The following is a 25,905-nucleotide window of genomic DNA, read 5'->3' as shown; positions in this document are numbered from 1 at the left end:
CTCGCCGACTGTCCAAACCATGAGGCCAAACTATAAAAGTATCGTCACATGTCGCTAAAATACTGTTGTGGCTGACGCGAAGGCTCGCTCCTGAAAATATTCCATAAAAGATTGGCCATCAGGCCACACAAAGGACTCCCCATGACGACACCGTCTGATTGCCCATAAAATTGGTTGTTACATACAAATATTTAGAGGAAAGGGTGTGCTCAAACAGCGCTGTAATGTCAGCTTCAAACCTATTGCCAATGACATGTAGTGAGTCCACAGGAGGTACATTTGTAAAAAGTGAAAACACATCAGAACTGACCAACAATTTGTTAATTTGCAGCTGCAATAACTTAAATCTGCTCATGAAACCACTAGAAACTGTGGAAATTTCCTACCATTGGTTTGAGCAAACACGCCACGTATTTTGCTAAGTCGTAGGTGGCTGCTCCTATATTACTCACAATTGGACATAATGGCACGATATGCTTGTGGATCTTAGGCAATCCATACAGCCTAGGTGTATTCATATAGATTGTGTATGCTAGTCCATTACACTCAATATGCACGTCAATGTGTTAGCATGATACTGAAATACGTAGCTTATCAGAGGTTTAAGATTCCACAGTTCAGTACCTCCACAGTATGATCATAAGGCCGATATACAGTTCATATTATAGTTTATTAGCCATAGTAGTTTGGTTTTACTAACACGTAATTAATAAAACGTTTCCTCACAATTAAGACCTGACTTACGCTGAAAAGAGAAAGAATATGCCAATGAGGCTTATGAGGTCATGTTGCAGACTATTTAAAAAGTTATACAAATTCTGTACGCCTGTAGTTCCATAATTGTGGTGCTGTAGAAACAGCTGTTTCATGAGAGACAAACATGATGTTCATGTTTTAATCAAATGTGTAAGCGTAAGAGCCCATAATGTTCGTAACAACACTATGGTTTCTATTCACGCCATTTATGCTTAGACAACGAGATGGAAGTCTTCGTAAAATACTTAAGATTTCTTCGTAACCATTACTGTTTGCGTTCCACCATAAACATTAGACTAGTCTCATAATTTATTATTTGATGTAATTTTGTGGATCGTAGCTACTGTTTATTATGGTGTATTTAATCATAATTTGTATACATTCCGCACAGGAACAGGGCTTTAAACGTTCACTGTTTCTATCATTTTATATTTTTACTACATGCTGTGTTCACTTTAGTTTGCGTAGTGTCATTTGCAGATGTGCAGAGTGTAATATGAGCGACAGATAGATGTTGCTTACATATTGCATTTCATAACCAGCACGCATAGTGCAAGGTTCGCGTTTGCACAGTACTTTTTATGTAATTACTACGGCAAAAGGCTACTAGCAACGAGCCAGTTCAACAACTTATTTCGTGTTATATCTATGAATTTTGCTCTTTATGTCTTGTGTTTAATTTTTTATGGTCTTCGTACAGATGTATAATGATAGGGATACGAAACCTGAAAGTTTGTTCATCTTTTCAAATAGAATATGATATTTCGAGATACGCACATTATCTTTAGGTGTCATTTCACGTTTGCGTAATAACATTTACGTGCGGCATTCCTGTCATTATGTTTCTTGATTTCCCAAGACCTATTCTGCAAACGTAAGTAAATGTCTGTGACAGGCCCTAGCCTACGTAGGCACTTAATGTATTTTTATTACGTTAACTGTAATTTTTACTACAAGATATAAAACTATACGTATATGACGTTTTTTTAACGTTATACTCGTACTTACGATTACTGTCATTCTGTAGGCGTTTTTTCTTATTCACTGCCTTCACTTGTATGTAATGGGCAGATCAGTTTTGTACATTTTTCTTGAATAATTCGGAAATTACGGCCTCTATCCAAAACTATTGCAGTACAGACAGTAGCCTCATTAAGTTTCCTACCAAAAGACACCTTTCATTTTTTTTGTAGGACACATCTTTTACTTGCAGTGGGCAAGAGGATATGAAAATCTTTCGGATGATATTTGAAGGCGTTGTTAGTAGCGTAAAACCCACAGGCCAAATCAAGTTGTGTGTTCCGGATGTAATGGGTATAGCTGCAGATATTTTTATATGAGGTTACTGAATGTGTACACACGTCTGTGTCTTCCCGCAAGCATACCACATAATTTTCTACCTGATGTTTCTGCATGTTCTAACTGCACCATTAAAGGACTACACTTGAAGTATAGGCTAAACTTCTGCGTTGAAATGTCCATAATTCAACACCTGACATGCTGCCCCGAGGAAGATAAGCTTTAACGTCTTGCTATACCACATATGTTTGGAGTTACTAACCAACCTAAGAACGTACTACCTATAGTAGCTGTAATTATTGGTCTACAGATCAAGTAAATACTGATGTACGTTGTTCAATACACTGTCTTCAGTCATACATAATATATACTGTCTTCAGTAACATGAACAATATATGCTGTACACATTAGTGGAGTTAGTGAACATCAAAGCAAACATATTGCGATAAGGAACATACCGTACCTGAAGTCAAATTGCAATTTTACGGTACATTTTGATAGTGGTGAAGACGTATGTTGTTGTGTTGGTGTCGCTGTCTGGAAATAGGTATTGACATATAAATTGCTCTGTGTGTGGATGGTTCGGTGTGAGATCTGCTTGGAAACTCGCTAAGTCAATCGCAACCATCACCTTCCTGTGGCAACATCGGTGACTTCCATGTAAACACAACGATGCAGCCGCAGTCATTACCGCCTTGTGACAATAGTGAACGCAGAGTGGTTTCTATGCGCTGAAATGGCTGGTATGCTTCTGGTATAAGGGTCTGGGAATGGAAATGGGTGAACTGCAGCGAATGAGTATTGACAGTGCTTTGCCAACCGACGGGTTCTGCAACACCAGACATTTGGATGTCCGCGTCGCTTGCTACGTAAAACAGACACTTTCTGTTCAAGCATGCATGATGCAGATCAGAATCGAACAGTACGAAACCCCGATTGGAAGACGAGCTTCTGCGACATATTGAAGACACTTCATATACAAGTACACGACAATTTGCATCCATTCCTGGCATCAGAAGAGGCCCCATGTGGAATGTGTTACATGACTACCAGTTAGATCCTTCCTATTTTCAGCGCATGGCAGCAGTAGCAACTGAGGATTTTCTACAACGTGTGCAGTTTGCACAATGCTTTTTACAACAGCCTGCCCTGCACCTCTTATTGCCGGCCGAGGTCCTGTATACCTACGAGGTTTTGTCTACTCGTGATGGCTGTTTCAATAGCCTCAATTCGCATGTTTGGCCAAAAGTGAATCCACGAGGTACTCGACCTTGCGCTGATCAGTAGCGATTCGATGTTTAGTTGTGGTCCTGCGTTCTCAGTGATATGTTGATTGGGCCATACGTTCTTGTGTTCCGTCTCAACGGACAGAGATGTCGCATCTTCGAAGAATATGTGTCACTAGAACTGTTGTAGGATGCACCTCTTAATGTGAGTGAAAGGGTGTAATTCCAGTACGATGGGGAGCCAGCCCATTTCAGCGATGCTGTGAGGAATGATCTGAGAGCCACGATCGGGAATCTTCGGACGTCCGAGGTGATCCTGTGGGCTAGGTACGTAGGTCACTTGACCTCACATGTCTGTATTTCCTCCTGTGGCGGCATACAGCGTGAATCAAAAAGGATGGCGCAAACTTACACGACTGAAAGTACACGATATTATGAGGAAAAATGTCAAGTATACTTGTGCTCTAAAACGCATACCTTAAAAGCTATGATGGCCACGCGGTTTGATGCCCCAAGTCACGGACTGCGCAGCCCCTCCGGCCGGAGGTTCGAGTCCTCCCTCGGGCATGGGTGTGTGTGCTGTTCTTAACGTAAGTTACTTTAAGTAGTGTGTAAGTCTAGGGACCGATGACCTCAGCAGTTTGGTCCCTTAGGAATTCACACACATTTGAACATTTAAGAGCTATGAGATATTCTTGATTTTCAAAATTGTGTAACAAATCTCTTCTACTGCAAGTTCTTTGCATTCCGTAGTTTGGGAAGTGGTAGAATGTACCAAAAAAAGAAAAAAAATCCTGTAAACATGTGCTCTAAAATGCATATCCTGACAGCTACGAGCACTTGTTCATCTTCGGTACTTTCGAACACAACTCTTCTAATGAACAAGTGCTCACAACTTTTAAGGCATGCATTTTAGAGAACATGTTTATTGGACATTTTTTCTTGTTTTCGTCCATACTACCACTTCCCAAAGCATGGAAATCAAAGAGCTTGCAGTTGAAGAGATTTGTTTCACGATATTTAAAGTAAAAAATATCTCATAGCTCTTATGGTATGCCTTTTAGATCCCATGTTTGCTTGACATTTGTGCTTCTACTATTGTGTACTTTCAGCAATAAGTTTTCCCCATCCTTTTTTCTACACCCTGTATAAAGAAGCTGGTGTAAGAAACCGTTGTGGAAACGGAAGAAAACCTCGTTGCTTGAATTGCCGACGCTGCTGGTACAGTTTCAGACATGCCAGGAATCATCGAACAGATACGACACTTCATGTTCCGATGATGTAGTGCGTGCATACAGACCTGTGGTCGCGCATCGAGCGGTCCCTGTGAACGCGTTACTACCTTTTGTGTAAATCATCCCTAGCCTCAGAAACGGCCGTCAGCTACCATAGTGTTACTACTTGTTTCGACGTTCTCTACCTCCATTATTAATTTGAACGAATAATCAGATTTACACAAGTACAAAAGTCAGGGAACGCTACAACATGCTTTTTACAAAGTATTCATGGCAAAATACGTCATTCTATCATATCGATCTCTTAGTGTTATCATACACGTGTCATTACAGTTGTACAGTTCACAATCAATGTTCTAATGCCCTACCATCAGCTTCAGTCCATTTGTGTACAATCGGGGCAGCATGTTGTGTTGCTTGTCTGTGTGACTCTGCACGTTCCTTCATGAGATCATAAATGTCTATGCTACAACCAAGCAGTTAATCTCACGTATATACTTTTCATTTGTACACCTCAGCTTTCATGCAACACATTAAACAGAAACTGATAACGTAAGGTCTGGCAGTTACGGTGGCCATTTAATTGTACTAGCAGGAAAAAATGGTTCAAATGGCTCTAAGCACTATGGGACTTAACTTCTGAGGTCATCAGTCCTCTAGAACTTAGAACTACTTAAACCTAACTAACATAAGGACATCACACACATCTATACCCGAGGCAGGATTCGAACCTGCGACCGCAGCGATCGCGTGGTTCCAGACTCTAGCGCCTAGCACCGCTCGGCCACCTCGGCCGGCTCTTCCAAGTGGACGGGCACGTTTACCTTGATGTTTCGGCACATATCTGCTATTTAGTTTTTGCAGTATGCAGTCAGCCAAAATAAAATAAAAATTAAGTAAAATAAAAACTAAAAATGAAAATAAAAACGGCTCAATATGTCTTTCATGCTACGCCCACTGTGCGAGAGAAAGCGTCTGTATGTTTCCCACTACAAACGAAATGTTCTTTAAAGCGGAGTTTTACGTTTCCATTCGATAGAGTAGTCGCCAATCTGTCTAGAGCGATATACGGTTTATCGACATGTACTAAAAGGGACACTAAACATGAAGAATCCCCAGAACTCCAGCAGCGAGAGAATTTCCCTCCCACGCGCGGACTGCTACCGCCATACAGCAGGGTCGCTCAGTCGATAAAACGAATATTGCACCAGACCAAATTAGGACCGCTCTATGCAGTGGGAACGTAAAATTCTACTTTAACAATTATTTTGCTTGTTATGGAAACAAGCTGACGCTCTCCGTCGGTAATGGGCCTTCCATGAAAAATTTTACGAGCTGTATTTGTCTCGGCTGAGTCCAGCAGCAGATTCCAAAAATGAAATTCCACGTATCTATCGAAATACAATTGAAAATACAGCTAACAAATCTAGGGAAACTGTATCTGTATGTGAATGTGAAATAAACTTACCGCGAAGATGTATGATGATGTTTGGGTTGTGGGGCGCTCAACTGCGCGGTTATCAGCGCCCGTACAAATGCCCAACCTTTGCTCAGTCCAATCACGCCACTTTCATGAATGATGATGAAATGATGAGGATAACACAAACACCCAGTCATCCCGAGGCAGGTGAAAATCCCTGACCCCACCGGGAATCCAAACCGTGACCCCGTGTTCGGGAAGAGAGTACGCGACCGCGAGACCTAGGGCTGCGCAAATAAACACCCCTAGTGAAGTCATGGCGAGCCTGTTTTAATATCGTGTAATTCCATCCCTTTACTTCGTAACCACTTCAAATTCTGAAAGTGGCAGGGGTAAAATACAGGCAGCGAAAGGCTGTTTATAATTTGTACAGTAAGCAGATGGCAGTTATAAGAGTCGAGGGACATGAAAGGGAAGCAGTGGTTGGGAATTGAGTGAGACAGGCTTGTAGCCTCTCCCCGATGCTATTCAATCTGTGTATTGAGCAAGCAGTAAAGGAAACAAAAGGAAAGTTCGGAGTAGATATTAAAATCCATGGAGAAGAAATAAAACCTTTGAGGTTCGTGGATGCCATTGTAATTCTGTCAGAGACAGTAAAGGACTTGGAAGAGCAGTTCAACGGAATGGACACTGTCTTGAAAGGAGGATATAAGATGAACATCAACAAAAGCAAAACAAGGATAATGTAGTCGAAGTAAATCGGGTGATGCTGAGGGAATTAGATTAGGATATGAGACACCTAAAGTACTAAAGGAGATTTGCTATTTGGGGAGCAAAATAACTGATGATGGTCGAAGTAGAGAGGATATAAAATGTAGACTGGCAATGGCAAGGAAAGCGTTTCTGAAGAAGAGATATTTGTTAAAATCGAGTATTTATTTAACCGTCAGGTAGTCGTTTCTGAAAGTATTTGTATGGAGTGAAACATAGACGATAAATAGTTTAGACAAGAAGAGAATAGAAACTTTCGACATGTGTTGCTACAGAAGAATGCTGAAGATTAGATGGGTAGATCACATAACCAATGAGGAGGTATTGAATAGAATTGGGGAGAAGAGGAGTTTGTGGCACAACTTGACTAGAAGAAGGGATCGGTTGGTAGGACATGTTCTAAGGCATCAAGGGATCACCAATTTAGTACTGGAGGGCAGGGTGGAGGTTAAAAATCGTAGAGGGAGACCAAGAGATGAGTACACTAAGCAGATTCAGAAGGATGTAGGCTGCAGTAGGTACTGGGAGATGAAGAAGCTTGCACAGGATAGAGTAGGATGGAGAGCTACATCAAACCAGTCTCAGGACTGAATACCACAACAACAACAACTTCGTAACCGTCTGGATTCTGTTTGAAAATAAGTCGGAAAGGTAGCACTATGGGACTTAACATCTATGGTCATCAGTCCCATAGAACTTAGAACTACTTAAACCTAACTAATCTAAGGACATCACACAACACCCAGCCATTACAAGACAGAGAAAATCCCTGACCCCGCCGCGAATTTGCTGTGACAAAGGAGTTTCATGGCGCCTTGGCCTTGGATTATTAACTGAGTTATGTACATAACAGTTTTGTTGAAGTTTCATGTGTAAAGGTTCTATTAAACTGCCTCGCTTAATTTGCTTGCCACTTGGCAGTTGAACTATATTTTGCGCTGTGGCTAGCAGTATTTTTTTACTTTCTGTGCGAGTGCACAAAATTAACTTAATCACGTGTTATTCTCTGTAAACTATCAATAGCCAGTTATTGAATGTTTACTTTACGCTTTTAGCCAGTTGACTGTGTTGAGAAATGATTGTTTCCGAAATGAAGCGACTAACGGTATTATTTATCTTCACTTAAAACGGTGTTATTTGTTGGTATTCCTTGATGTTATTAATTTAATCATTCATTTTCTTAACGTTAGTATTTGTTAGTCTTAAGTCTTTTTGTGGTAGTTCAAGACGTTGGTTGCTTTAATAAATGTAAAATATGTACAGCAGACATCTTACTTAAAATGCCATTATTCTGAATTTACTTCGGATTTGTTAAAGCTATTTACGATATAGAGTTTTGTTAAAGAATTAACTTTCTTTAAGAGATCATTATTTTACATGTATCTGAGATGAATCAAGCTGAGTGAGAACGGGAAATATTTTTTAAGATTTCATTACCATACGTAAACGCAGTTCGTTAAGGTTGCTATATCAAATTAAACTTACCAATTGTTGAACAAATTTTCTGTTTAAAATTTTTAACTGTGAATGGTTTTGCAGTTATAATCTACTTGGGTTCCCCTTCCACACTGCAGCTCTTGTGCCATTCTTCCCCCTGGTAAAATCCCATGCAACTGACATATATCCTTTCACATTGCATTTTAATTCCACTCCTGAACCCCTCTTTTATTTCCAGCACTGTCTCTTCGATGTATAGATTAAGCATTAGGGGCGAAAGGACTACATCCCTGCCTTCGACCCTTTTTAATTCAAGCACCCTCTTCTTTGTCTTCCGCTCTTATTATTACCTCTAGGCTCTTGTTGCATATTACCCTTCTCTCCATGTAGCGTCCATCTATTTTCCTCAGAATTTCAAAAATCTTGCATCATTTGGAACTATCGAGCGCTTTTTCGATGTCGATTGATTGTATTAACGTGTCTTAATTTTTCTTCAGTCTTGCTTTCGTTGTTAACCGCAACGTCGGGACTGTCTCTGTGGTGGTTTTACTTTTTCTAAAGCCAAACTTCCGTCGTCAAATACATCCTCATTTGTGTTTTCGATTCTTTCGTATATTATTCTTATCAGCAACTTGAATATATGAGTTGTTCAGCTCACTGTGTGATAATACTCATACTTGTTAGCTCTAGCAGTCTTCGGAACTGTATGGATGATATTTTTCTGAAATTCAGATGGTATATTGCCAGACTCATACATTCTACACACCAACCTGAATACTCATTTTGTTGCCACTTCTCACAATGAATTCAGAAATTCTGATGGAATGTTATCTATTCCTTCTGCCTTATGTGATCTTAAGCTTACCAGAGTTCTTTCAAACTCTGATTCTAAATTTGGATCCCCTGTCTCTTCTATATGGAATCCTGTTTTTTCTTTTATAACATCAAACAAATTTCCCCCTCATACAGGTCTTCATTGTACCGTTTCCACCTATCTGTTCTCTGCTCTGTATTTAAAAGTGGAATTCTCATTGCAATCTTTATGTTACTACGTTTGCTGTTAATTTTACCAAGGATGTTTTGATTTTTATATAGAGTCGTCATTCAGACGATCACTTCTTATCCCGTGCTGCCATTTCGTCTTAGCTTCCCTGCAATTCCTATTTATTTCATTCCTCAGCGACTCGTATTTCTGTGTTCCTGAGTTTCCTGGAATAGTTTTGTACTTCCTCCTTTCATCGATCAACTGAAGTACTTCCTCTGCTACCCACGGCTTCTTCGCAATTACCTTCTTTGTATACTCGTATGTTTTCGTATACAAGTTCTGTGATTGTCCTTTTTACACATGTCCATTCAGCTTCAACTGTTCTGTCTAGTGAGCTATTCCTTATCGCAATGTGTGTAGCCTCAGTGTACTTAAAGTGTTCCTGTTCATTCCTTAGTACTTCCGTATCCCATTTCTTTGCGTATTTATTCTTCCTGACTACTCTCTTGAACTTCAGCCTAGTCCTCATTACTATGATCTGAGTCTGTATCAGCCCCTAGGGACTCTTTAAAACCCGGTATCTGATTTCGGAATCTCTGGCTGTTGATGACGTAATGTAACTGCAATCTTCCCGTCTTTCCCGGCTTTTTACAGATATACCCTGTCCTCTTGTGGGTATTGAATGGAGTATTTGCTATTACTAGCTGAAAGTTAATGCAGAACTCGATCAGTTTCTTCGTCTCCCATTCTTGGTACCAAGCCGATTCTCTCCCGTAACCATTTCCTCTACTCCTTCCACTATAAGCGCTTTCCATTCTCCATAACTATTAGATTTTATTCTCCATTTACGTACTGAATTAACCGTTAAATAACCTCATATACTTTCACTGTCTCTTGCTCTTTAGTTTGTGACGTCGGCATGTATGCCTGAACTATCTGTGTCGGTGTTGGCTTGTTGTTGATTCTGATGAGACAACCCTATCACTGAAATTTTTACAGTAACTCACTCTCTGCCATACCTTCCTACTCACAAAGGATACTACTCCTGTAATATCATTTTCTGCTGCTGTTGATATTCCTATACTCATCTGACCAGAAATCTTTGTCTTGTTTCCATTACACTTCAATGGTCCTCACAGTATCTAGATTGAGCCTTAGCATTTTCCTTTTCAGATTTTCTAGCCTCCCTACAACGTTCCAACCTCTTACATTCCTAGCTCCTACTTGTAGAACGTTATCGTTTCGTTGGTGATTTAATGTTCTTCTCGTGGTCACCTGCCCGGAGATCCGATTTGAGGACTATTCCGGAATCTTCTGCCAATGGAGCGATCATAACGACACTTCTTCAGTTACAGGCCACATGTCTTATAGATATAAAGGGTGAGCACAAAGTCTTGCCCTGACTATAACAATTTATTACAGAATAACCGCTTGGCATAATAGTTACATAGTTACATAGGTTAGTGTTACTAGTTTTTTCTAAGACCACTTATGTTAGTAAACCTCAACGTGTGCTCCCTTGGTAGCTCGGAGAATGTCGAGGCTGTATTCCCGTTCCCATCTGGTGTTTCGTAACAAGTGTTCTGTCACAGTACCCACAGCAGCTTGTATCCTAGCCTTCAGTTCGTCGACGGCAGCAACTGGTGTGACGAGGACTCTGATACAGCCACAGAAAAAAATTCAAGGGGCGTAACGTCTGGAGAGGGGAGTAATGTCCGGATCGGTGGATTGGAAGGAAAGGCCAACACCCTAGCCACTCCGCTCCCAGTTAGGGTAGAAGGAACTGACAACGTTTCCATCAGAATTCCTAAAATCGTTGGGGGCAGTGGCAACAAAATAACTAATTACGTTGGTGTGGATTATATGAGACTTGCTGCATACAATCAGGCTTTCAATTCTGAAGGCAGCAGTGCGGTAGTTTATCTGTCTGGGCTCTGAGCACTATGGGACTTAACATCTATGGTCATCAGTCCCCTAGAACTTAGAAGTACTTAAACCTAACTAACCTAAGGACAGCACACAACACCCAGTCATCACTAGGCAGAGAAAATCCCTGACCCCGTCGGGAATCGAACCCGGGGTACTTTATCTCACAATCGGCTTAACAGCTTATGCATCTATGTTACTGACAAGAATAATATCCAGAAAGATGAAAAGGAAAATCGAGGATATGTTGTCCAATGGTCAGTTTCGCTTTAGGAACGGTAAAGGCAGCAAAGACTGGCTTTTCAGATAGTAATGGAAGCAACTCTGAAGAGAAAACAAACACATTCGTAGGATTTGTCGAAATGGAAAAAAGCGTTCGACAGTGGCGCAAAATGTGCGAAATTCTGAGAAAGATAGGTGTAAGCTGTTGAGAAAGCCGGGTGGATATGTGCAAGAACCAAGAGGAAAGTTAAGCATGAAACAACAAAAACGAATGTTGGGATTAAAAAGAGTGTAAGGCGTTGACGTAGTCTGTCGCTCTTATTCTCCAATCTAGACATCGAAAGAGCAATGATGGAGAAAAAGAATGGTTCAAGAGTGGGATTAAAATTCAACGTTAAAGGATATCAGTCATTAGATTTGCTGATGACAGCGAAGGTTAAGAAGAATTTTGGGATGTGCTGAATGGAATGAACAGTCTCGTGAGTACAGAGTATGGACAGAGTAAATAGGTGAAAGACGAAAGCAGTGAGAAGTAGCCGAAAACAACAGAGCGAGAAACGTAACATCAGAACTGGAGGTCACAAAGTAGAAAAGTTGACGAATCCTGCTACCTCGACATCAAAATAACCTGTGATGGGCGGAGCAGTGAGGACATAAAAAAATAGACTAGTACTGACAATAAGCCCATTCCTTGACAAGAGAAATCTACCAGTATCCCACATAGCCCTTTATTTAAAGAATGCATTTCTGAGAAGTACGTTTGGTGTTCCGGCGTATCGACAAGCGCTGGCACGGTGACGAAGATCGTAAGAGCAGAGAAGGCGGTGAGACGACGCCAGCCAATAGCCCGCTGACAAGGACCGCACCACGGCAGGACCGCCCTCTAGCCGAAGGGAATATAAGCGCTGCTCCTGCCAGCCTCGGCCGGACATTATTGGCACAGTATTAGCACAGTACTAGCAGAGAACGCTACGATAGCAGTTATTAGTGATCCATATCAATTGCTTACATGGACCTTGTATATAACAAAGGACTGATTGTTTGCATGTCGCCCATCGCTTGCAACACCATCGTAATTTCAAAGTTAAGTATTGTCAATCTGTTTATTGTAATAAAAATTATTAATATGATTTGCTTGAATTGTTGATAGCATTCCGATAACGCAGCTAGGCAGTAGTGCGAGGTGTCCTGATTAACACTCACCAGTCAACGTGCAGGCAGGGAAATCAGGACGCGCTCAGTGTAAAGACACTTCAGCTGTCAAGATATTAGCGGTAAATTTTCAGAGTGGTCGGAATAAAGTTCCTGAATTTACTGCCCTCCAGGAAGCGTGTGGCGCGCAAATTATTCTTGGGACTGAGACCTGGCTGAACCCTGAGATAGGAAGTTCAGAAATATTTAGTGAGGGTTGGAACGTGTATCGGAAAGACAGATTAGACACCGTAGGAGGAGGTGTCTTCATTGCAGTTGACAAAAATATTGTGTCTACTGAGGTCGAAGTAGAGTGTGATTGTGAAGTTATCTGGACACGTTTAACAGGGCTAGGAGAAATAAAATTAATTGTTGGGTGTTATTACTGGCCACCAGGTTCCACCGTGACAGTTCTAGAATCATTCAAAGAGAGTCTACACTCTGTATCGCAAAAGTACTCGGATCATGCTATATTAGTCGGAGGCGACTTCAACCTACCTAATATAGACAGGGATGTCTATGGATTCATTACAGGTGGTACAGACCAGCCGTCGTGTAAATTACTTTTGAACACATTATCCGAAAACTGTCTTGAGCAGCTAAATCGGCAGTCAACGCGTAATGGAAATATTTTAGATCTGGTAGCCACGTAGAGACCAGACCTCATCGACGGTGTCAGTGTTGAGACAGGGATTAGGAATCGTGATTTTGTCATTACGACTATGGCTACGAAAGTTAAAAAGTCGGTCAAGAAGGCTGGGAGAGTATTCTTACTATAAAGAGCAGATAAGCAGTTGTTAGCATCCCACTTAGTTAATGAATCGACTTTATTTACTTCAGGTACGATGGACTTGGAAGAATTATGGGCAAATTTTAAACACGTTGTAAATCACGCAATGGACAAGTATGTGCCGAAAAAGTTGGTTACGGACGGAAAGTACCCACCGTGGTTTAACAGAGCAATTCGGAGAACGCTCAGGAAGCAAAGACAGTTGCACTAGGGGTACAGGAAAGATCGGGAGAATGAGGATAGGCAAAAGTTAGTAGAAATTCGTGCTGCTGTAAAATGAGCGATGCGCGAAGCATACAACCACTACCACCGTCATACCTCAGCTAAGATCTTGCTGAACACCCAAGGAAATTCTGGTCTTACGTAAAATCGGTAAGCGGATCGAAGGCTTCCATCCAGTCACTCAGTGATCAGTCTGGCCTGGCAACGGAAGACAGCAAAACGAAAGCTGAAATTTTAAATTTAGCATTTGACAAATCTTTCACGCAGGAGGATCGTACAAACATACCGCCGTTTGAGTCTTGTACAGATTCCCGTATAGAGGACATATTGATAGACATCCCATGGGTTGTGAAACAGCTGAATAGGTTGGAAATAAAGAAATCGCCAGGTCCTGATGGGATTACAATTCGGTTTTACAGAGAGTACTCCACTGCATTGTCTCCTTAGCTTGCATTTATCGCGAATCTCTTCCCCAACGTAAAGTTCCGAGCAACTGGAAAAAAAAGCAGGTGACGCCTGTATACAGGGTGTTACAAAAAGGTACGGCCAAACTTTCAGGAAACATTCCTCACACACAAAGAAAGAAAATATGTCATGTGGACATGTGTCCGAAAACGCTTACTTTCCATGTTGAGCTCATTTTATTACTTCTCTTCAAATCACATTAATCATGGAATGGAAACACACAGCAACAGAACGTACCAGCGTGACTTCAAACACTTTGTTGCAGGAAATGTTCAAAATGTCTTCCGTTAGCCAGGATACACGCATCCACCCCCGGTCGCATGGAATCCCTGATGCGCTGATGCAGCCCTGGAGAATGGCGTATTGTATCACAGCCGTCCACGATACGAGCACGAAGAGTCTCTACATTTGATACCGGGGTTGCGTAGACAAGAGCTTTCAAATGCCCCCATAAATGAAAGTCAAGAGGGTTGAGGTCAGGAGAGCGTGGAGGCCTTGGAATTGGTCCGCCTCTACCAGTCCATCGGTCACCGAAACTGTAGTTGAGAAGCGTACCAACACTTCGACTGAAATGTGCAGGAGCTCCATCGTGCATGAACCACGTGTGGTGTAGTACTTGTGAACGCACATGTTCCAGCAGCACAGGTAGAGTATCCCGTATGAAATCATGATAACGTGCTCCATTGAGAGTAGGTGGAAGAACATTGGGCCCAATCAAGACATCACCAATAATGCCTGCCCAAACGTTCACAGAAAATCTATGTTGATGACGTGATTGCACAATTGCCTGCGGATTCTCGTCTGCCCACACATGTCGATTGTGAAAATTTACAATTTGATCACGTTGGAATGAAGCCTCATCCGTAAAGAGATCATTTGCACTGAACTGAGGATTGACACATTGTTGGATGAACCATTCGCAGAAGTGTACCCGTGGAGACCAATCAGCTGCTGATAGTGCCTGCACACGCTGTACGTGGTACGGAAACAACTGGTTCTCCCGTAGCACTCTCCATACAGTGACGTGGTCAACGTTACCTTGTACAGCAGCACCTTCTCTGACGCTGACATTAGGGTTATCGACAACTGCACAAAGAATTGCCTCGTCCACTGCAGGTGTTCTCGTCGTTCTAGGTCTTCCACAGTCGCGAGTCATAGGCTGGAATGTTCCGTGCTCCCTAAGACACCAATCAATTGCTTCGAACGTCTTCCTGCCGGGACACCTTCGTTCTGGAAATCTGTCTCGATACAAACGTACCGCGCCACGGCTACTGCCCCGCGCTAATCCATACTTCAAATGGGCATCTGCCAACTCCGCATTTGTGGACATTGCACTGACTGCAAAACCACGTTCGTGATGAACACTAACCGGTTGATGCTACGTACTGATGTGTTTGATGCTAGTACTGTAGAGCAATAAGTCGCATGTCAACACAAGCACCGAAGTCAACATTAAAAAATGGTTCAAATGGCTCTGAGCACTATGGAACTTACCATCTATGGTCATCAGTCCCCTAGAACTACTTAAACCTAACTAACCTAAGGACATCACACAACACCCAGTCATCACGGAAGTCAACATTACCTTCCTTCAATTGGGCCAACTGGCGGTGAATCGAGGAAGTACAGTACATACTGACGAAACTAAAATGAGCTCTAACGTGGATATTAAGCGTTTCCGGACACATGTCCACATAACATCTTTTCTTTATTTGTATGTGAGGAATGTTTCCTGAAAGTTTGGCCGTACCTTTTTGTAACACCCTGTATAAGAAGGGTAGAAGGATGGATCCTCAAAATAACAGACCAATATCCTTAACATCGGTTTATTGCAGGATTCTCGAACATATTCTCAGTTCGAATATAATGAATTTCCTTGAGACAGAGAAGTTGCTGTCCATGCATCAGCATGGCTTTAGAAAGCATCGCTCCTGCGAAACTCAACTCGCCCTTTTTTCACATGATATCTTGCGAACCATGGATGAAGGGTATCAGACGGATGCCATATTCCTTGACTTCCGGAAAGCGTTTTATTCCGTGCCCCACTGCAGACTCCTAACTAAGATACGAGAATGTGGGATTGGTTCCCAAATATGTGAGTGGCTCGAAGACTTCTTAAGCAATACAACCCAGTATGTTGTCCTCGATGGTGAGTGTTCATCTGAGGTGAGGGTATCATCTGGAGTGCCCCAGGGAAGTATGGTAGGTCCGCTGTTGTATTCTATCTACGTGATCTTTTGGATAGGGTGGATAGCAATGTGCGGCTGTTTGCTGATGATGCTGTGGTGTACGGGAAGGTGTCGTCGTTGCGTGACTGTAGGAGGATACAAGATGACTTGGACAGGATTTGTAATTGGTGTAAAGAATGGCAGCTAACTCTAAATATAGATAAACGTAAATTAATGCAGATGAATAGGAAAAAGAATCCCGTAATGTTTGAATACTTCATTAGTTGTGTAGCGCTTGACCCAGTCACGTCGATTAAATATTTGGGCGTAACATTGCAGAGCGATATGAAGTGGGCAAGCATGTAATGGCAGTTGCGGGGAAGGCGGATAGTCGTCTTCGGTTCATTGGTAAAATTTAGGGAAGATGTGGTTCATCTGTAAAGGAGACCGTTTATAAAACACTAATGCGACCTATTCATGAGTACTGCTCGAGCGTTTGGGATCTACATCAGGTCGGATTGAGGGAGGACATAGAAGCTGCTAGATTTGTTACTGGTAGGTTTGATCATCACAAGAGTGTTACGGAAATCCTTCAGGAACTCTAGTGGGAGGCTCTAGAGGAACGGAGGCGTTCTTTTCGTGAATCGCTACTGAGGAAATTTAGACAACCAGCATTAGAGGCTGATTGCAGTACTGTTTTACTGCCGCCAACTTATATTTCGCGGAAAGACCACAAAGATAATATAAGAGGGATTAGGGCTCGTACAGAGGCATATAGGCAGTCATTTTTCCCTCGTTCTGTTTGGGAGTGGAATAGGGAGAGAAGATGCTAGTTGTGGTACGAGGTACCCTCCGCCACGCACCGTATGGTGGATTACGGAGTATGTATGTAGATGTACATGTACCCTATAAGCGACGAGTGGGCTGGTCCCCCACATTCGGACCATACCATTATTTAGTAGAGAATCACGGACAATGAGAAAAGAGGACCAAATGAGAATCGAAGCGTTTGAGATGCGGTGCTACGGAAGAATGTTGGAAATTACGCTGGCTGACAACGTAAGGAATGAAGAGTTTCTGTGCAGAATTGGAGATTAAAGGAACACATGGAAAACGCTGACGAGAAGACAGAACAGAATGACAGACCATCTGTTAAGATATCATGCAGCCATGGTAGTAGAGGGAGCTGTACAGGTTCAAATGGCTCTGAGCATTAAGGGACTTAACATCTGTGGGCATCGGTCCCCTAGAACTTAGAACTACTTAAACCTAACTAAGGACATCAAGCACATCCATCCCCGAGGCAGGATTCGGACCTCCGACGGTAGCGGTCGCGCGGTTCCAGACTGAAGCGCCTAGAACCGCTCGGCCACAACAGCCAGCTAGCTGTACAGGATAAAAACTGTAACGAGAGAGAGAGAGACTGCGACACACCCAACAAATAACTGAGGACGCGACTTCTTAGGCTTCCCCGGCGTAATAAGTCTTGACAGTGTCTTTGGGTTTGGTGCAGATTTTTAAATCAACTCGATTCAATATTTCGGCGATCCAACTATTGGCCATCTTCAGGAGAACGCTGATTCGGCTGCTGAGTGCCGCTGAGTTTCGAATCGAGTTGATTTTAGTATCTAGCAGCAAAACCGAAGAGACTTTCAAAACTGAGTGCTACTCTGACATGAAGAGATTGGCACAGGAAAGGAGTTCGTGGTGAACCGCATCAAACGAGCAGAAGTCCGATGACTCAAAAAAGAAAAAAAATTGAGAACACTCCCTACCCTATTACATCTCGATCGTCATGTATTATCACCTGATCTAAGCCCCATAGAAAATCTGAGGTGCGTGTTGAAACGGCAGGTAAAACGCCGCCATCAAGGGCTCCGCAATTTGAAGGAACAGTGAGACCAAATCCTCTGCTCGTAGCTTCACCTAGATGCAGCATACGTGCACTGCCATGGCGACTCACTTCCTAACAGAAGGACGGAATTACATGGTATTAAATGATCCTTGTAATGAGTTATTTCTCAGCGTTTTTGTCCGATGAGCATATTGCACATTCACCTGGTGTCCGTTCTAAGAATTGTGAAACTTTAAACATTTTTATTGACTGAAGTCCAGCAACCGTAAGTTATTTAGCTGTAGGATGTATGTGTAGCCACCTTGGTTGCACAAAATTATTGTCAAACAGACCATGGATTCGACTGCCCTAAGGCAGTGTTCATCAGAATATAAAATTACATAGGATTACATGTAATCACACCATGTATGAAAAACAACTGAGCAAAAGTGCTCGTCAAATAGAAACTATCAGGTGCATCTTCTCTGGTGTTTTTGTAAAGATGTGGAACTTCGTATCTGCAATGTGCAGCTGGAGTCAGCCCAAACAAATACTTCTTGTGAAATGCGCATTGTTGACGGATAGCACCAATTTGTTTCACGTTATAAGTAAATCGATTGTTAAAGTGAAATTTTATCTTAGAAGGTATTTTTGCAAATGCTACTCTGAGATGAACACGTTGGCACAGGAGAAAATTTGGTGACGGGTCGCTTCAAATCAATCACACGACGACTAAAATAAATAAATAAATAAATAAAAGCGTACAATGTTAGCTTGAAACATAAATGACTCAATGATCGCTACTTCCTTATGCGCACGTAGAGGCAGTGAACGCGCGGTTGACCACGTGACTCCATTGCTGTGCCACCTGTATACGATTAACGATTCATGTGTGCGTGCGCACTGGAGTGAATAATCTTTGCCCCCTCGAAATTATATGTGGCATATCTGAACGCTGCTGAAGGTGCAGGCAATAAGCTATTAGAGATAAAGTTGTCGATGCAGATGCTGGCTGTAAAGTTACGTATGTATTAGATACACAGACCAGTCGAAAGACTGATGGGTTACCCGGAAGTGTAGTCTTTTCCGTCCATTCTGTACACCTGTTGCCACTTACCTTACAGACTGTTATGCAGCACGAGTGCATGTTTATGCATACCTGTTTACGTTACAAAGTCAGGCACCTGTGCGCGGAATTGCCTGCCGCAGCGTCACGGAATACCACGCGCGGCTGACAAAGGAGTGCCTGGCATCGCACGAGGAAGCGACACCTGGCCGCCGCTAATGAAATATGACGCCCGGTGGCGGCGTGGGGCTGCCTTCCCGGGAGGCATTGCGCTGCTGCCGGAATTAGCGCCGGCGCGGAAACTGGCCGACAATAAGCGAGTTGCCGTGAAAGGAAAGTTGCAGTCGGTGGTCCGGCGCTCTGGGCGCAAAGAGGCGCGCAGGGAGAGAGCCGGCCGCGGACGAAAAAGAGTCGCTCTGGCAGCAATAAACGCCGGACAGCGTCCTGCTGGGCACCGCCAGCCTACTGGGAGTCGAGGACGCTGCGCGGCATCAGATAGCGCCGGCAGCTGATAAAACTTTGTTGCCAGTGTTTTCCAGAAATCATATAAAGGATTCATTGCAGGGAAGTTTTAGCTGGCCATGTCCTAGAGATCTGGGAGAGAAAATTTCTGAAGAGAGAGAGGAAGCCTAATGATAGCTACACGGTAAATGAATTTCCGATCAGACTTCTAAGCGGTATCCCATATCCCACTGGGTGAATACCATGCTGGTTCCCACGTTACGCCTCAGATGCACTCTGCGCAAAGTGAAGTACACTTTGTCAAACTTGCACACAGAATTTTTTCTACATGCAGGCACATTCGGTTCACCGCTTTTGTCCTGGTGATGGTTCAAAATGGTTCAAATGGCTCTGAGCACGATAGGACTTAACATCTGAGGTCATCAGTCCCCTAGAACTCAGAACTACTTAAACCTAACTAACCTAAGGACATCACACACACCCATGCCCGAGGCAGCATTTGAACCTGCGACCGTAGCGGTCGCGCGGTTCCGGACTGAAGCGCCTAGAACCGCTTGGACACCGCGGCCGGCTTGTACTGGTGATGGTGTGGGGAGAGTGGAGGGTGAACAAGACGCTGATGGCCTTAGCAATTTGGTGTCCTTACTTAATCAGCACCAGAATAAAGTTTTGATCTATCTTACAGCCCCCCTCCTCCCAGCCCCATTCTATACGCGTGATAAACTTCCAAGGGTAAATCGACTTCGTCCCATCCTTTTGCTAACATATGTGGAATTCCTGTAGTCACTGCTGTACTTACACAGCGTCGCTTATCTGTTGGAAGAGGGGTCACGTAAGGGGAGTCATTCACACGACACACACACGCACTCATGCCGTGATATCGGGCGTCTTTCGAGGGTAATTGTGTAATTAGGGAATCGTGTCCTCAGATTTAAGTAAAGGTCTCCCTAGCACATGAGTTCACGGTGGTGCTACGTCGTGATGAAAAATGGAATTTTCGTAGTGTTGTAGTTGCAGAAAAAGCTATGTGTCCAAAATATCCGAGTACAGAATATGATTCCTGTAACTGCACCGGTATTTTGTCGACAGCCTGTAGTACACAGTCCAGTCACATTAATGTGGTCACCAACTATGGTCGACCTGCACTGACGACTCACAGACTGCATCTAGCGTCACTAGCAATGGCGGAGTATATAAAACTTGCCGGGGAGACGTGGTAAATATGTCGCTGTCGCAATGCGGATACATAGCGAATTATCTGACGTCCAAACGGGAATGATCTTTGGCTTTCTGGCCGAGGGTGGAAGCATTTCGGTGACGACTATTTCTAAACTGTTCACGTACCGCCATAGTTAAAGTACACCGTGCATGCCAAAATGACACTAAGAAAAATCAGCGCCGAGGCAATTGTGTTGCACCACGATCCATAAGTGATGGGGTCAACAATGGCTATGGAAATGTGTACGGGCGAATAGACGTGCAACTGTTGAACAATTGACCTCCGAGATGAAGCAAGGGGTTTCCAACAGATCCTACGATGTCATTCTCGGGTACGGTGACGCTTGAAACAGCAAGGTGTCAACCTACTCAAAAAAATCCACAATTATACCAGACTTCACAGTTATGCCCTCGCCACCGTCGACGCGTCAAGTGATGTCAAGGTTGTCACACAGTTTTTTGCCCCATATTTACTTCTTCTGATGACTCCGCAATGAAGGTCACAGCCATGATTCTTGTTGTTGAAATAACACAGATTTCTTAAGGGTGACTCGGGAAAGCTTTTCCGACACACCGCTGCTCACTGTCGCCACGTATATCCTTCGGGGGTGGCACAAAGGGCATAAAGAAAGCCATTTCCTTTGGGCGTTGATTCGGGGTCGAAAACGACAGTTTGATTTTAATGAGAGACAGGACGAAATTCTTGACATTTGCTGAAACTGTTGACAACCCCAAGCACGATTCAACGCTTCTCTACTAGCACTGTAGGCCAGCAACCCCAGTGAAAACGATCGCATGCCTTGGAGTGCGATTGCTGTTTTTGCTCTAGTGAGCAGTGTGAAACCACTAGGGAGTGTTGAAAACAATTTTACAAAACTAGGTGGTCAGAAGCAGCAAAGTGTGCTTATAGTCTTCAGCCTTCCTGTTTGGAACCCTCCTGAGGCGTGATCGCGGAGGGGTGCGACAGTGGCATATGTGTCAAGAAAACAGAAAAGGTTTCCTCAGGCTCCCGCTTTTGCGACACTCCCAGTGCCAACTGCCCTCCTTTGTTAGGCACTTTGAAAATGTACCTGTAACGGTGATGGACCCCTCGGCACCTGTAAACAGGGAACCTCTTGACAGTCCTCCTTTTCTGCATGCCTACTACCAGGTAGCCTGCTTTCAGGCGCCTAGCACGCTATACACAGATATATTTTCAGAACAAAGCTACATTCTATTGCACGCTCTAGATACAACAACAGACCAGATAGTGTGCATGACTGGTAAAAATATAACACACATTATTTTAAGATAATTTCAGATCTCTTAGTTTAACTAAGGGTTATGGTGTTTAAGGGAAAAAAGCCAGCAGTTATTATTTTTCTGGTGTGCGTCGCCGGTAGTTGTCACCTATTTGTGAGGTTTACGTGATATTACGTTCGAGCAAGAAGATGCGAGGCCACAAGTTGTGCTGCCCTGACCTACCACTTTACTAAGGGCCTTTGACTGTAGCTGCGGTCACAAACCTCTATGTACGTCTGGTCACGGGTTGCTGAGAAACTGACACGTCATTTTCGATTGAAGAACAGCGGCACAGGTGATAGCTCTGTATACTGAATTTAGCATCCTGTATACTACAAAATCTCCTACAAATACAAACACATGTTCTTCGTAATACAGTCTCTTCTTCTTTTCTTCATCTTCACTGTCTATCTACAATGCAGTACCGTCCACTTTCTTGTCTCTCTGTCTCTATCAGTGCTTCGTCAGGTTAAACTCCTCCCGAACAGGTCATGAAGGTCCAATGGTACCTACCAGCCGCCGCGTCATCCTCAGCCCATAGGCGTCACTGGATGCGGATATGGAGGGGCATGTGGTCAGCACATCACTCTCCCGGCCGTATGACAATTTCTGAGACCGGAGCAGCTACTTCTCAATCAAGTTACTCCTCAGTTTGCCTCACAAGGGATGAGTGCACCTCGCTTGCCAACAGCTCTCGGAAGACCGGATGGTCACCCATCCAAGTACTAGCCCAGCCCGACAATGATTAACTTCGGTGACCTGACGGGAACCGGTGTTACCACTGCGGCAAGGCCGTTGGCCTGCTTCGTCAGATTGCAGGCCTTCAAGTCTGTGTGGATAGTATCTAGCCAACGTTGCCTTGATCTGTTGCTATAACCGTACACGGAAAATTAGGAAACTTTCGTTATTCATTATCTTTTCAGGTGTTTCTCTTTCACTATCCAGCAGTGTATTTATTCAATGTTGAAACATTTTCTGATAGTCTCTCCTACGTTAATTTGCTTTGCGAATTGTCAGTGCCAGTGGAAAATAAACATACCGGTTGATAGCGATAGTAAAGCACATTAGTCATTTACTGTCACTGTGAACCGGCGTGTTTAGTTTCCACTGGCACTGAGGACTCACAAAGCAAGTTAACTTTAAATACAGGAAGGGCTAAACAAATAATCATCAACCCGGCAAAATCACAACACTGACACAGTGAACAGTTAAACAGTCGAAGCATTGTACATATCGACATTATCATATACTACCTCATTATCTGCCATAGACCAAGTGTACAAATATTGTCGTATCAAAATGTACATTGTCAGTATCATAACAAATAAACTTCCTATGCCACGTTACTTGATTAACCGCAATTGATTCAACCTGACCAACACAAAACCGTATTATATCTTAACTGTGGAGCGTACGTTCCCGTTTGCGTGGTTGCATGCAATATTATGGCACTTACATTGGTTATTAATGTATCTACATCTACATCTACATCCATAACCATACTGCGAAAGCCACGTGGCGGTGTGTGGCGGAAGGTACCTTGAGTATCTCTATTGGTTCTCCCTTCTATTCCAGTCAAGTATTGTTCGTGGAAAGAAAGATTGTCGGTACGCCTCTGTGTGGGCTCCAATCTCTCTGACTTTATTCTCATGGTCTCTTCGCAAGATATACGTAGGAGAGGACAAATATAGTGCTTGACTCCTCGGTGAAGGTGTGTCCTCGAAAATTCAACAAAAACCCGTACCGAGCTGCTGACCGTCTCTCCAGCAGAGTCTTCCACTGGAGTTTGTCTATCATCTCCGTAACGCTTTCTCGATTACTAAATGATCCTGTAACGAAGCGCGCTACTCTCCTTTGGATCTTCTCTCTCTCTTCTATCAACCCTATCTAGTACGAATCCCACACCGGTGAGCAGTATTCAAGCACTGGGCGAACAAGTGTACTGTTACCTACTTCCTTTGTTTTCGGACTGCATTCCTTTGCATTCTTCCTATGAATCTCAGTCTGGCATCTGCTTTAACGACGATTAATTTTATACGGTGACCCCATTTTAAATAACTCCTAATGCCTACTCCCATATAATTTATGGAATTAACTGCTGCCAGTTGCAGACCTTCTATATTGTAGCTAAATGATAAAGGATCTTTCTTTCTAGCTATTCGCAGCACATTACATTTGTCTACATTGAGATTCAATTGCCATTCCCTGCACCATGCGTCAATTTGATGCAGATCCTCCTGCATTTCAGTACAATTTTCCATTGTTACAACCTCTCGATATACTACAGCATCATCCGCAAAAAGCCTCAGTGAACTTCCAATGTTATTTACAAGGTCATTTATATATAATGTGAGTCCTACGACACTCCCCTGCGGCACACCTGAAATCACTCTCACTTCGGAAGACTTCTCTCCATTGCGAATGACGTGGTGTGTTCTGTTTACTAGGAACTCTTCAATCCAGTCACATAATTGGTCTGATTGTCCATATGCTCTTACTTTTTCATTAAACGACTGTGGGGAACTGTATCAAACGCCTTTCTGAAGTCAAGAAACACGGCATCAACCTGGAAACCCGTGTCTATGGCCCTCTGAGTCTCGTGGACGAATAGCGCGAGCCGGGTCTCACACGATCGTCATTTTCGAAACCCATGCTGATTCCTAAAGAGTAGATTTCTAGTCTCCAGAAAAGTCATTATACTCGAACATAATACTTGTTCGAAAATTCTACAACTGATCGACGTTAGAGATATAGGTCTATAGTTCTGCACATCTGTTCGACTTCCCTTCTTGAAAAGTGGGATGGTTCATATGGCTCTGAGCACTATGGGACTTAACATCTATGGTCATCAGTCCCCTAGAACTTAGAACTACTTAAACCTAACTAACCTAAGGACAGCACACAACACCCAGCCATCACGAGGCAGAGAAAATCCCTGACCCCGCCGGGAATCGAACCCGGGAACCCGGGCGTGGGAAGCGAGAACGCTACCACACGACCACGAGATGCGGGCGAAAAGTGGGATGACCTGTGCCCTTTTCCTATGTACGCTCTTCTAGACACCTACGGCACACCGCTGCAAGAAGGGGGCAAGTTCGTTCGCGTACTCTGTGTCAAATGGAAGTGGTATCCCATCAGGTCCAGTGGCCTTTCCTCTTTTGAGCGATTTTCATTGTTTTTCTATCCGTCTGTGATTTATTTCGGTATCTACCATTTTGTCATCTGTGCGACAATCTAGAGAAGGAACTACAGTCCAGTCTTCCTCTGTGAAACAGCTTTGGAAAAAGACATTTAGTAAAAATGGCTCAAATGGCTCTGAGCACTATGGGACTTAACATCTATAGTCATCAGTCCCCTAGAACTTAGAACTACTTAAACTTAACTGACCTAAGGACGTCACACAACACCCAGCCATCACGAGGCAGAGAAAATCCCTGACCCCGCCGGGAATCGAACCCGGGAACCCGGGCGTGGGAAGCGAGAACGCTACCGCACGACCACGAGCTGCGGGCTACATTTAGTATTTCATATTTGTAACGGCTTATCTCGCGCTTACATTAACTTGAACTTGCAATGTTAATCACTTAAATATGTTACCTAGGGAAATTTATTCCCTAAATTTCATCATTCTACACAAATTATTTTTTAGTATTGTGACATCTTTTTCCGGCAGTGTATCTCCTTTCATTCGTACTAATATTGAAATGGACTGAAGTCGAATATGAAAATATAAACGGATGAGGAATACGTTTGACTTCCTTCAGCTGAATTGAATGATCTGGATGTTGCAACGCAGTACTGCGATGATAAAGAAGTAGCAGTTCGAATGCTGTTGGCTACGTTGATGCTAGAGATGTTGTAGTTGATCTGGCAATTTCTTCAGTGGCTATATGATCAGCTCCACGTAAAAAAGTCGCATGGAACGTACATT

The 25,905-nt window shown here is 43.2% G+C and overlaps 1 pseudogene; it reads right to left on the bottom strand.

The window, feature by feature from the left end:
* Positions 1-22,656: 22,656 nt before the first annotated feature.
* LOC124790628 lies at positions 22,657-22,774 on the bottom strand (annotated as a pseudogene).
* Between the last annotated feature and the right edge of the window lie 3,131 nt (positions 22,775-25,905).

This window comes from Schistocerca piceifrons, chromosome 3, assembly GCF_021461385.2.
Source record: "Schistocerca piceifrons isolate TAMUIC-IGC-003096 chromosome 3, iqSchPice1.1, whole genome shotgun sequence".
Lineage (NCBI taxonomy): Eukaryota > Metazoa > Arthropoda > Insecta > Orthoptera > Acrididae > Schistocerca > Schistocerca piceifrons.
The sequence above is the reverse complement of the archived record's forward strand: the minus strand, read 5'-3'. Positions and strand labels throughout refer to the sequence as shown.